The sequence below is a fragment of the Gouania willdenowi genome, chromosome 4, assembly GCF_900634775.1.
Source record: "Gouania willdenowi chromosome 4, fGouWil2.1, whole genome shotgun sequence".
Taxonomy (NCBI): domain Eukaryota; kingdom Metazoa; phylum Chordata; class Actinopteri; order Blenniiformes; family Gobiesocidae; genus Gouania; species Gouania willdenowi.
The window spans coordinates 8,337,113-8,351,763 of record NC_041047.1 but is presented as its reverse complement, the minus strand read 5'-3'; the positions used below and the strand labels follow the sequence as shown (position 1 = coordinate 8,351,763).

The following is a 14,651-nucleotide window of genomic DNA, read 5'->3' as shown; positions in this document are numbered from 1 at the left end:
AACTCCCTGCAGTAAGTGACAGGGTTATTGTAAGACGCTCATTAAGAAAGGAAGCAGTGAATAAACGTCTAACTCCAGGGAATAAATTCAAACCGCTGCACCACTTTTACTGCTCAGCAATAACCCGCTTTGATGTGGTGTGTGACGGCAGAGCCGGGACAGAGGCGCGGTGCGTAATTGTATGAGTGTGTGTGTGTGTGTGAAAATACAGTCTCCTAAACCCAGAATTTTGAGTCTATTTTGTAACGTTAACACAGGAGACTGTGCGTTTGGTCATGCACGTGTTACATCTTTCGGGGTCACCAGTCATTTCAGTTACAATGTAAGACAAAAAAACAATGTGAGGTCACTTCCTGTGACAACACTGTTATCTCAGCAGGAGAGAGGGAGCTGAAGGAAAGCAGTGGGATGGGTAAGCCAGAGGAAGGACGCTGTGATGTTAGCATTAAATGGAGTGGGAAAAGACCCCCCGGATGTTTGAAATTATTTGTGTTGGATGAGACAGTCCGTGAAGGAACTGTATAAGAATAAAGGACTCATTATTCACCTGTGAAACTATACCTGTGTTATCCTCTGGTAAGACATGTCGGCACTTCCTGATTCACAATATTAAGCAAACCAGATTGTGGATGGATGGTTTTGTTGTTCTGTGTGATTTTCTGCACTTATGACTCTACAAGTTAAGGAAGCGGATTGGGGCCAATAATGGAGAAAGACATTTAGGGCAATTCAAGAATAATGTCAAAATGTTGGGAATAAAGTTTATGAGCTGCTTTTGCCTTTATGTATTGTCATATATGTTTTTATGTTTGTTCTCTGCATTTGACCCATCCTTGAGGAGCAGTGGGCAGCCACGGCTCAACATCCCAGTGACGGCCGGGTGAGATTCAAACCAGTGACCCTCTGATTACGCGGCCGCTTCCTTAAACCATTAGGCCACCACTCTACCACTCCCCAGTATTGTGCTGAAAGTCGAAGGTGTGCTAATAAAGTCAGTCTTCATCAAACCTTTCATTTGAACAACTCACTCTCCTTCCACTGCCTACTTTTCTAGTTACATACCCCTCCCCTTCCGTTCTGACTGGGATGCAGAAATATGACGTTATCACGTTTTGGTGACGTAAAGGCCGGATAGAATGCGACTTGGTCCTTCAGACAGCAGTTGCATTGCAAAATATCAGATACATATCGGATTTATATCCACATATGAAAGTGTCCGGGGTCGGATTTGAAAAATTGGAAATGTTCTGTTCACATAGACGGAAAAAAATTAGATATGGGCTTAAAAATCGGAATTGACCTGCAGTGTGAACATAGACTATGGCTACAATATACTATTAGGAGGATTAGGATGATGACCATTCCCACTGAAGTGTACTTCCAAGTTTCCCAAGATACATTTCAAACCTGAGGCTAAATATCTGTTGATTCTCCATCTTTGAAAACATTTTAAGTGAGAAAGTGACCAAGTAGAATATCAACATGTGGTCATTTGATCCATAAATCTTGCAGAAACATATTTCATGCTGACATTTCGGAGATTTTCGAAGACGTTCATTGTGCTACTGACAAAACTTCCGGTTAACTTCAAAACAAGAGTCCTATTTACAGTGTTAAAAAACTAATGGAAGACAAGAAGAGATGCTTTTGTTCTGAAGCCGGTCCCAGGATGATATTACGTTCCGCTCTCAATGCATCATGGGGGTTGAGTATGAGTAGTATGCCCACTGTGCACACTTAAAAATGTCTCGTTGTGCGTCGTTAGTGTGAACACACTAAATACTTGTTTTGACATCAGATTTAGTATGAGTAATACCTTAGTATGCAATTTCAAACACAGCCTATATGTATTCAGCTGATAAAAAGAAGATAATCTCCAGCAGTTTTAAGGCACCAATATCCATCATGTTGCTTTTGTAAGCAGCTGAATTGAGCTGTAGCGTGACGTGTGGGAACTAGTCATTTAAGATCCTTTAGTTATGCTTTAATGCGCTGATTCAGCTTTATTGCGCACCAGCCCAGCTCTGAGAAAGGATTGCTCTGCTGTGTTGGCGCAGGTTACGTGTGTGATGAAGCACCTCGGCTGTGGCTGGGGTGTAATTAGGTTTTGATGTCTCATTTAACTTGCTTGATGTTTCGACAGTCTTGGATATCGGCGGCCTCTCCCTGCCTCTCTCCTCCAGTTAAATTTACACTGTAAACATGCAACTTGAAACTAAGTAATGTCAAAATATATATGTACAGATGCCTAATGATGACACAGATGTGGTGCATCTGTGTGTGTGTGTGTGTGTTTAGAATGGATAGAAGATTATCCGATGCATACGTTCCATCGGCTTAACCTACAGCCTCAGGGTTTTAAGTTTGTGTGAAGGAAACTAAACCTAATGCCTTCTAATTCAGTTTAGCATTTGTGTGTTTCTTTTTGTGTGCGTTCATGTGTAGCCAACACACACTGAAAAGAAATACACTACCTGTCACCGTTTTTACTGAAAATTATTCAGTTTATTGTGTCATTGCACTCTGAAATGAAAACATCGAACAAATAAGCAATTTGGGTGTTCCCACAGTGTGTTCCAACACTGTTTTTATGCAGACAGAGGGAGTTGGAAGTAACCAAGAAAAGTTGGAACACCTGTAGGAATCAGTAGCACCAGCTTTCAAGGCTGATTCAACCTTTATTGCTGCAGAACAGCTTTACATTGTTAACCCACTTCCTGTTCCCTTAAAAATGCCTATTTGTATGATTCTGAAATGTACATTATTTTTCAGTTTTGGATAACCAAACCTTTTTTTTAACCTCTGGCTATTCAGTACTTACCTTTGTACCATTCCAAGCTATTCATTCGACTTGCACGACTTGAATTGCAATAAATAACTGGAAAAATTAGGGTGTTCTAAAACTTTTGACCTGTAGTATAACAAAACGCATTATTTTGCACCATATTCTAAAAAAAGGGACTACTTTACCGTTTTGAAACTTGTATTCTACCATCTTGAAATCACGTGATTGATGATGTCACGCAACCCAATTTGCCAGTGAAAATCCCATTGTTTCCTAATAGAGTGAAACATTCAGCCTGCTATTTAGAACATTTAGCAGCTTTCTCAGTCAAAATGCCAACTGCTTTTGTTGCTCTAAATAATCAGGAAAAGTTAAAGATGTCGATGTAAACCTTTTTGGTTTACCAAAGGAGGATAAAAACAGTTGTGACCCAAAAAATGATCTATGACCACAAGGGGCGACAGTTTTAACTCTGAAGTTTGAAAGTAGACAGTGAAGCAGAGAAGAAGAGCTCTCCTAAGGGGTCTTTACTATCCCTTAGACAGTGCTCAGCTAATGCTCTGGTGGCTGAAGTTAGCGATTAAATCACAGTGCAAAATATTGTGCAAAATAATTCTTTTTTTTAAGCCTAGATCTTTTAATAGAATAGAATGGAATCCTATTTATTGTTGTACAAAGTGCAACTAAATTGCAATTGCCTCCGAAATAACTTTCAAGTACACTTTAAAGATTTAAGCCAGGACAGACACAGCTTTCATAAAAACAACTTAAGGTGGTAAAAGTCACTTTATAGAACTTAGAGGAAAAAACGAGCAAACACAATAAAACACCATACTGAGGAGCGAAGCGCAGCTGCACTAACGCGCGCCATCATCATCACACATTTTAAAGGTTTTAAACCACATTTGTAAAAACAGTGCAGGATCCTTTTAAGCTCTCATATTAAAATAAAAAACCAGTATTTATATAATACTTAGCTAAGCTAGCAAGAAAAGCCAATAGATCTCTAGCCTGTTTTAAAACCTCAGCTGGTAACTTGTAGGCGAGCGGTGCCTGTGCTAATGCGGCTTCTTGTTCCAGCTCGCTGTACATTTCACGCTTCCTCTTCCTCTTCTTCACACATTAGCAAGACCCAGAGGTATCCAAACAATGCCACACAGAGCAAGGTGTCTCCACATTCCCAGGGCGAGCAAGGAGAACTGCTGGGAAATCAGGAAATCTGGGTCTAAGGCTGCTCTAAAGAACTGTCTCTGTGATCGTATCTGGAACTAATTTTAGAGATGATGGATGGAGGTGAACAAATTAGCAATAAATCATGGGAACAGTTTAAGATTAATTCACATGTAGGCCACAAAATCTTCCCATGATTTGAAATAGCTTTTTTACCTGAGGGGAAACACTAATTATGTGAGAGTATAGCCACAAGCCAAACCCATAAGCATTCCAGTGTGGGACATAAAAGCCAGTAGAGTGATTCAATGCTTAATGATTGTTTTAAAGTATCGGATGAAGAAGCAGCTGCTGTCAGGCTCTATAATATATATATATGTATATATATTTACACTGTATATTTATTTAGGATGAACAGTCGATGTCAGCTATTGTCTTGTGGTTGGTTTCCATTCAGCTAAGTTTATGCAGGTAAAGATGATGATCTTTCTTTTTTTTGTGAGTAAATTTTGCTGGAGGCCAAACATTTCACTGTAGATTTTTGTAAACGCTGTCTGCATGTTATAACAGACTTTCCCTTTCAAACACGGCCAAAGAAAACATATGGTTTGGTCTTTATTTAAGGACACCAAGCCTGTAAAACCAGTGTTGTTTTAAAAAGTGAACTAAATTACCCATTATTGACACATTCAGTCATTCACCCACTGAACTATTGAACAATGGTCAGACATTTACAAGGAGGCAAATGCTAAATGTGCCTGGTTTATAGAGCACCAATCTCTTGATCAGAAGTCAACCCTATAATTTACTTTATAATATAATTGTTAAAGCTGCTTAACTACATAAATCACCTTTTGTTTAAACTGTACCTGTACCTGCGCTCTACGGTGTTGTGTTTTTTGCTCCAAAATGTAATTCATTTGACTCGAAGTTCCAGGTTTTTTTTTTCAATTAAAAAATGATCACATTGGAGAAAAAGTCAACATAACCAAGAAACTTACTAAAACATGGATATAACCTTTAATGTTGAGTTGGAAAAGAACTTAACCCTTACAATAATAACCCTTACAATGAGGAACTGAATGATGACTAATTAGCTCCTCAAAAGAGGTCATATTTACACCAGCATTTATTTGTTTGTTTGTCTGTTATGTCGAGACTACTTTTACAGTTTTTGACAAGATTTTAACCAAATGTAGGCCATACCCCATGGAAGATTCCTTTAAATTTTGGAGGCGATCCAGAACAATATACAGATTCTGGATCAGCTGGAAAAAAATAAAATAAATCCCTATCTGTCATCAATGGTGAAATTTCAAAAATTCACATCTCTGTTCATAATTGACAGATCTTTATGAAATTTAACTTTGATATCTCGGGTTGGTTCCTCAATTACTTCAAGTTTCATCGGGATCGGATCCAGATTGCACATTTCATCACTATTTTTCAACAAAAAAGGCGGTGCCCATACTTTTGGACCTACTGTATGGTTATTATTGGGGATAGAAATTTCTTCCAAGCCTTTAGAGTGTGAATGATCATGGCACCATGATCAGGATAACTGAACCAGACAACTGCCAATATCTGGCAAAGAGGATATTTGGTGCTTGGTGGATGTTTTTATATTTCATCCAAAAGTTGTTCTCATCCTCTATTGGTTCCACTGTGACCCTAAAAACACTACCAACCTGACATTTACGGTGTTTTCACCAATTGAAAGTGAAACAATTGCAATGCTCATATAGTGGCTTCCAAAGAAACAACGTATACGACCCAAAATGACCAAGTTTAATTAATTTGTCAATGAGCCGTTTAGTATTTGTAACAGTTCCTATCTTTGACATTTTGTTTATCTGTAAATCCCAGTCAGAAGATTTATGAGAACAACTTTTGATGATCTTTTTTTTTTTAATGTGAGTTTATGGTTAAACAGCTTTAAAATGTCTAATTCAACCAGTTTTTGATGTTTTTTTTCTTCATTTTGACATTTCGTTCTGAACTGTTTCTGTTTGAACCTGGTTACATCCTCAAGGCAAAGGCACTAAGGGTAACACAATCAAAAAACACGCACTTCCCTTTTTTTGGAGGCAGTGTGCTGGATCAAAAAGGTCCAAAGATGCTAAGAAAAAAGGTCCACACAACTGCATGGAGCTAACCACGCAGTTGTGTGGACCTTTCTTCTTAGCATCAAAGACACTAAGGGTCTAACTGAACAAAGAATCATAGAGGGGAGAAGTTTGAATGATCATTTTTAATTTTAACTTGACAAATACAGAGATTATTGTGCGTGTGACAATAGCAGGGTTGGGATCAATTATAATTGTAATTGCGTAATTGATAATTCATAACAAATTGTTATTTGCTGTCATAATTGTAATGAAATTGTAATTGAGTTTAGATAATTGATTTTGTAATTGTAATTGCCATAAAAATTTTGTTAAAAATGTCAATTATCATTTCACGCAAAACTGGGGAACCATGTTACAGTTCTATGTACAGTTCTACACATATGTAGTTAACAAATAATTAAATATGTTTCATATCAAGCTTTACCACATTTTACTTTTTAAAATACTGACACAAATTAGGTTCAGATGCCCCACATCAAAATATTAATACCAATATTTTCATTGATTAGGACCCTAGCAAGGTAATTAATAGATAGGAAATAATATAGTTGTTAGATATTTGTTTGTAGTGTATTTTGCAATAGATGCTAACAGAAAGCTAACACAAGCGGAATGTTAACTTTTATGAAATTACTTATTTCAGGTTTAGTAATTGTGATGAATTGAATTTGTAATTGACTTTCTGAGGATAAAAATATTGTAATTTAATTGTAATTGGAAAATAAATGCTTGTCGCTGTAATTGTAATTGAATTGTAAATAACCATGGATAATTGAAGACGTAATTGTAACTAAAAAATCCTGACTGCCAGTAGGAATAAAGGTGGTGGTATTCGTTGTCTCTGCTATTGTATGTGACACTGAAAATGAAAATGAAAAAGGCACTTTTCAATCCCCCTTTTGTTGCCCGGCTGCATGTGTGCCTATTGTGAGCCCATAAAGAGCAGTGCCTGTTGGCCTGTTGGCCTGTTTGCCTGTTTGTCTGCTTGGCACACATTGGCTCACTTGTCAGGACGGGCTCAGGTATGCCGAGGCTGCCACAAAAAAATGTGTGACATGAATGAGAAAGTAAGAGCCAGATGCTGCTGATGGGAAAGGAAATGAGTGGTTGGGTTGCTGTCATTTTGATGTGGTCTCCATGGTGACAGGATAAGCTGTTGTGAGCCTCAAAGCAACTCCCCCCTCCGCATAAAAAAAAAGAAGAAGAAGCAAAAAAGGAAAACAAGTTTTAATGAAACAGATTCAACAATGATTATGCACCAGGAGGACTGTGGGAAAAGACATCTGCTCTGCTTGGCCTGGAGCTCAAAACCAAACAATGTTATCCCATAAATCTGTCATCACTTCCACATAATCAATACTGAGTGCTTTACCTTATCGAGCCTAATGAGGTGGATAAACCCAGTTAATAGTTAATGTAATCTGATTTAAAGTGGATTTTGCTTCGTCCTGAAGAAACTATGTTGTTGAAGAACTTGTCCGTCTTTGAGTCCTTGAGCTACTGCTCTGAAACGGACACAAATAGAAGCATGTTATTTTACTAAAGAGCACTTTAACGTGATTGTCCTAATCTGAGCCAGTGCACGAGTTGGGAAATGTTGTGACCTTTCTTCTATTTATAATAAGCAGACTGGTCAGTGGTAAAAATACATTTTCTTTACTATTTACCTTGCTACTGTCACTGTTTTAACACAACATTGTAAAAGTGGTTAATGCAATAAAAGAAGAGAACGGTTTGGAACATGAATTATAGGTTTTACTTTGATTACAAGAAAATCCTTGGATTATATTTGTCATGATTTTAGACTGAAAGGTTTCTTTTTGTGATGTAATTTTTACAAGTTATGTATATTCTATCTTTTTTACTGTTATACATTGTTATAACTACTGTTATAACATTTTACCAAACACCAATCAAGCTAACATTTATAATCTGCATTGTCAATATTAGGGGTGGGACAGTATTGCGCACAACAAGATTATTAAGTTATTGAAACGTGAATTGAAATGGCATACTCCTTACTATGCACTACAAACTCAATGAGTATATACTGTCTACTATGATTAGTATAGTGACCGTTCCCACTGAAGTATACTTCCAAGTTTCCCAAGATGCATTTCAAACCTACAACGACAAAAACCGGAAGCACACTGAGGCTAAATATCTCCGTTGATTCTCCACCTTTGAAAATTCTGAAAACATTTTAAGTGACAAATGACCAAGTAGAATATCAACATGTGGTCATTTGATCCATAAAACTCGTGGAAAACACATTTCATGTCGACATTTCGGTGATTTTCATTGTGCTACTGACAAATCTTCTGGTTAACTTCAAAACAAGAGCCCTATTTACAAAATCGTTAAAAACTAATGGAAGAAAAGAAGATATGCTTTTATTTTGAAAAGGGGATGTTTGATTTTTAACTAGTAGCCGGTCCCAGGATGTATTTACGTTCTACTCGGAATGAATATGTCTAGTGTGCTCACCGCGTTGTGTACCTTAAAACTTGCATTTTACAGTTTATTCAATAATATGCTTGGAATGCTGATTTGAAAAGGATTTAGAATGAAGTTTCATATGCATGTGCAATGATAATAAAGATTGTTCTATCCATCCTATATTATGATATTGGCCCTGACATACATCGTATTGCAAATAGAAGCCTTCACAAAGAACCCATACTGAGACACAAACTGTTATCTTTTTGTCTTATTGTATTTTTTTCATTCCTTGCTAATTGGTTCCCATTCTTTCAGATGTATATACATTGTTACCCGTCGTCTGGTCTGTGTTCAGTTTTTCTGGGCGTTCTTATTTTATAGTGCGACCTTGGAATCCACACAAAGCAAATTAAAAGCAGTTTCTTTCATAAACACAAGTCACAGACCTGTGTTTTCCACATTTACTGTGTGTTTGTGTGCTCCTGTGCTGTAATCAGGCGGTTTGTGTTGACTAGCTGGGATTTTTAAGTAACGCCTGTTCATTTTAAATGACGACTTTAAAAAAAAAAAAAAAAAAAAAAGAAGTCAAGCTTGTCCAAAAATTCCTGTTCCAAAACTAGAGTAGTGTTACATCAGTATCAGCAGCCATCAACAGTGGATGAAATGCTATATAATAACTATAATACTGATATACACCTCATAGAAGTGTGCGTCATGTATGTATATCACTCCTATCCTCCAACAGCTCCACTGGCTCCCCGTTCAATACCGCATTCAATACAAGCTCCTCCTCCTCACCTACAAGTCCCTCCATATCCTGGCCTCACCCTAACTCACCGAGCTCCTGCAACATCACCAACCCACCCCCCACCTCCGCTCAGCCGACACCAACCGCCTCACTCCCATCACTCGCATTAACCGCCGCACCTTGGGAGACCTAGCCTTCGCCATCGCTGCCCCCACCTTTGGAACTCACTCCCACCGCCCATTAGAAACTCTGACTCACTACCAAACTTCAAATCATTACTCAAAACCCACTGGCATTTCCAAAAACCCCTTTTGTTTTGTTTTGTTATGTCTTATTCCCCATGTTAAACGTCTTTTGAGTGTCCAAATAAGTGCTCTACAAATTTGATCTATTATTATTATTATTATTATTATTATTATTATTATTTGAAAAGCATATTTACAAAAAAAAAACATAAAAAATACAGGAAATTCAAGCTAATTTTGATAAATATAAAAGTAATATTGCATTAGTTCAGGCGGTCGGATGCTTACAAAACTACACATTGGCAACTGACCAACAAGCTGACAACAGGAAAGAAATGATTATTTTCCCTCCTTTCCTCTCTCTCTCTCTCTCTCTCTCTCTCTCTCTCTCTCTCTCTCTCTCTCTTTGTGTTTTCTCATGAGGATGTGGATGCAACTAAATGCACGCCGTAGCCTGAGGGCAGAACAAGTGATTGGCCGAATCACCCTGAGGAGCAGATTTCATTGGCTCAGAATCTCCTGACTCTCTGCAAACCTTTCCTCCTGTATATCATCTACCTTCAAAAATGCAGATTTTTAGCACAAAGCCCCCCGTCCATATACTGTTGCCAAAATATTTCAATATATCTAATTTGATTGGCACCATATAGTATACCTCTCCTGAAACCTGCCCAACAACATCTACAGTATGTGTGTGAGGTGAAAACCACACACCAGTTCCTATCAGATCACAGTTACATCATGCTGATTAACAGTAGAATTATAAGTTAGATGAATCACTACAACACAGTGACATTTAATTGTCATGTATCACACACTCAAGAACTAAGAATTCATGCATTTACAATCAGTGTTGTAAAAAGGTAACGAGTTACTGTAATATATTGCTTTTATCAGTAACACAGTAATACAATATAACACATTACTGAAACATCCATTTTCAGACCCGCTTGTTCTTGTTTTGCATTACTGAAACAAAAATTGGCAATATATTACTCAATAACGCAAGTCGTTTGAGAAAAAAAAAAAAGTCAAAGTCTTGAAGACACCACTGTAAATACTACCTCTTTCTCTGCATTGTGATATAATATCTATTTGGCTATGCTCCGGTCCTAAGTTATTTTATTATTTAGACATAAGTTATACAAACTTGGTATATAGCCCTTTTGGCTCTAAGGCTTATTTTACATTTTTTTGTGTGTAACTAGTAATATAAAATGTATTACAATTTTAGAGTAACTTGCCCAACACTGTATACAAGAGTGTGCTTTGCATATTTTTATCAGACAAAAAGTTCTGAGAGAACTCTCATGTTGGCCACGCTCAGAAAGAACTCATAAGGACACATGAAAGCGATCAGTAGATGCCTCTGAAGAAGACTGACAGTTGGCAGTCGAAACATGTCAGGAGATCAAAGTAAATTTTTAACTACATTTTCTGACAAAAGTTTTCTGAATAAATGAATGTATTATCTTTAAAAAAAAAAATTCGGAGGTGTGAAAAAAATGCACTTTGTCTTTGGTGTGACGTGTTCAGATGGAAGCATCTGAGAGCTTCTGACACCCGTGAACATGACAATATGACATTAGAGTCTTGACCGATCCATGAGCTGTGTGTGTGTGATGGTTTGAGCTCTATTCAAAGTGAAGTCCACTGTCACAATGATGTTAAGCATTGACATATCTGACGGAGGAGGCACCTAAAGGTGTTTTTGTTACATTACAAATTATGGGTGTAAGGATGCAGTAAACCTACGATTCAATTTGAATACATAGAGATGATATTTTAAAAAAAACTAAAATATTAGTCAAGTCAGTCAAGAATTTTTGAAAACAAATATAGTTTTTCTTATAACCTTCTACCTTCTTTTTCTCAAAATAATCTGCACATTTCTTCAAGTCATTCAATCATGTGTACACTACATCATTGTCCAGTTTAACACAAGTGGTCCAAAAAGGTTATTATTAATGTTAGACTTACTTTTTTCCCCCTCCTTGCTCTCAGAGGAGACGGCTGCTTTTTCCTTCGCTCCCTCCTTTTTCCCTGCTTGCTGCTCTTTGTCTTGTTTTTGTCTGGTCTTAAACTACAGCCTCTATCCGCATCCTGATCCTTAAATCTGAATCATGGAATTGATCAGCTGGTCTTTCTATGCTATTGGTCAGATTTCTCAAGAGGAGGTCGGGCAATTGGACATCCCGGATATCCTGAGGATGTGGAAGATGTCAACAGACCAGATTGGAACTATGATAACAGGTCTTCTGCTGTTTGGAACTGGCATTTTCCTGATTTATCGCAAAATTCGGATTACGTTACGTTATTGGAAGACGCTAGTCAACGACGGAAAGGGGCCGAACTCTCAGATGGAAACCACCGTGTGAACTTAAACAGGACTGGAGAGTTTGTGTCAAGGGAAAAGGCCACATTATTGGATTATGGGAATGACCAGGAACAATAGGGCTGCAGTCATTGTTGCATCTAGTCCGTCTGAAAACAACTTATTTTATCTCATTTGGACCCTGAGATGAACAGCCTGTTGTCAAGGTCTGTTTTTTCTGCACACTCTTCCATGGATGGATGTTGATTCGATGCTCTGACCTTTACTCCACTTTCCCATGAACACCTGGGATCTGGTTCGGCTAACGAAGTCTCTTGAGGTCATCTCTACACCAACGCTGTCCCACATCATCGCCTTTTGAGACAAACTGTGAGAGACTGCAGCAGAGTCTCAGAAAACAGGCTTACGCCTACACGTCACTGACTTTCACTCCCACATTACACACACAACCCCTTTCTTCACAGTCTCCTGTGGCCCCAACCCCTCTTACCTGCATGCAGATGGCAGCAAAAGGTGAGCCGTAAGGTCAGCGCCACCCTGTGGCTGACCTGCAAACTACCCATACTAAGACCCATCCCCTGTGCTAACGTGCTGTTGTATTGAATTGAATGTTGGTTTTTGTTGCAATATTTGCTGATTAGTTTTTTCATGATCCCAAACTCCACCCCTTTCTACATGGGCCTACTTTGGTTTTGCCTTTTTTTACCTCTTCTTCCTACCTATTGTTCCATATTTCTCATCTAAGAAACGGAGCGCTGCCCTGCTGCTGGCTGCTCCACAGTTCTGTTCCTGTTCCTCCATGTTATATGTGATTGTCTTTTCATGTTTCTTGGTCGGGATATAACTGAAACTGAATTTCCCCTCAGGGGTTAATAAAGTATAATCAATCAATCAATCAGTCAATCGGTTATTTAATTTCCATGATTTCCCTTGACTGACAGGGCAAAATCCTCCATGTTAGTAGGTGGCAGCATTGATGCACGTACTGTGCTGTATAGATTTGAATCCCCGCTGATAAAATTTTTATTTATTTATTAGATTTAAGATATACCCTTACATCCCTAATACAAATATTACTAGTTTATTTCTCTCTCTCACACACACACACGCACACACTTCAAGAGCAAATAAAAGATTTATGAGGCCACGATGATGAAGGCGTCTCCTCTTCTGCTCCACTTAACATGGTGGGCAAATTCTGCCCCACAACTGATACACACACACACACACATGCACACACACACACACACACACACACACACACACACACACACACACACACACACACACACGCACACACACACACACAGCAGCAGCACAGAACCTGTTAAAAACCAAGGGAGCAGTGATGCACACAGCTCTGGGGGGCTTACGCACCCTTAACCTTCCTAGAAACACACACACATACACACACACACATGCACACCCACGCACACATCTTGCAGCAACCAGTCTATCCAGGGACTGCTCACTGCTTTCCAGGCTGTCTGGCAGACTTGGTGAAGGGATGTAACAGTATTTTCCTTGTGAGCCTAAAAATTCCCCAAAGATTGGACCTGAAAAAAAATTAAAAGAAGAAGTCAGAAAGAAATCCACATCATGTTGCAACATTTTATGATCCCTCCTCCTTTTGATCAATATTTAGTCACAGGTTCAAAGATTAAAAGAAAAAGAAAAAATGGTTATGTGTCTCTGCATTTGCAATTCAAACAGGCGTCTTTTGTCTGTTCTATTTTTGGTAATAATCTGATAAAATTGGAAACGTGCAGCAGTTGCTTGCATCTAAAATGAACACAACACGAGTACTGATATGGATGGATAACAGTAATGGACATATGAATATTAATATGCAATAATATCTATATGCCAACTTGTTCACAAATGCTGTTGTCTCTTTTCGTGCAGCATTCTATTCTGCTTGTTAGGTTCCTGTGCTGTGTCGCACTGCAGCAGAGCACAAACTTTGATCCAGACAAGTCAGCTTATAGTACACTATCACAATGAATCACTCATTTTATATAATCCTGTATTTATGCCCCTTTGTTGAGAGCAAGTAATTAGCAATAAGCAGTAGAAACGATCGTGCTTAGTAAGCTCCAGCTAATATAAATGGTATGAAATACAAATTATAAAAACATTTTTGAACTTAAAAGTAAAGGGTAACTAATAGTAATTCAAGTACTAATGTCAAAACAAGTGGTAGGTTTATCAAACTGTCAAATTAGATTTTTCATAAAAGTTTTACTTTTGCTTCTACAACAGATTCTGATTCTTCAGATTCTATGAAAGTGCCCATATGTTTTATGAAAATAAAGTGCAATGAACTTCAGCTAAAATGCATAGAGGATGTGGTTCATTGACACAATTGAGGGGCGGATTCACTACGATCTGAAACAAAGGGTAATAAACCAGATACGTCGCTAAATCCTTTGGTGAAGCTGTTTCTTCACCTGCTGTGGGGAATCACTATCATTGCGGCACTAATAAGTGTGCGTTTAGATGTGGTTGAGACCGCTTTGTTTAAATGAACATTTTGCTCCAGAGGTGAGTGCACAGAAGCACACAATGACACTTGTAGAAGTTCCATTGCAGGCATGTGGACTTCTCTGTCTGCTGCACAAACATCCAATATGTAGAAAACAAAATAAGCAAATGTAAATGTTGTTTAATAAACTTTAAAACTTAATGTTATTTTCTCCCCCTAATTTAAGGTGGCTGCTCCATCAGTTCATGTAGCTTTGCTCTTATGAGTCCACGGAAAACATCATCCAGCAGGTCTGAGCTCCTGAGCAACGCT

At 38.1% G+C, this 14,651-nt stretch overlaps 1 protein-coding gene across 2 annotated transcripts in view; it reads left to right on the top strand.

Moving 5' to 3' along the window:
• LOC114462450 (glypican-1-like) overlaps window positions 1-14,651 on the top strand; it is a 54,064-nt gene that overhangs the window by 21,941 nt on the left and 17,472 nt on the right. The gene's annotated exons all lie outside the window — the stretch shown is intronic.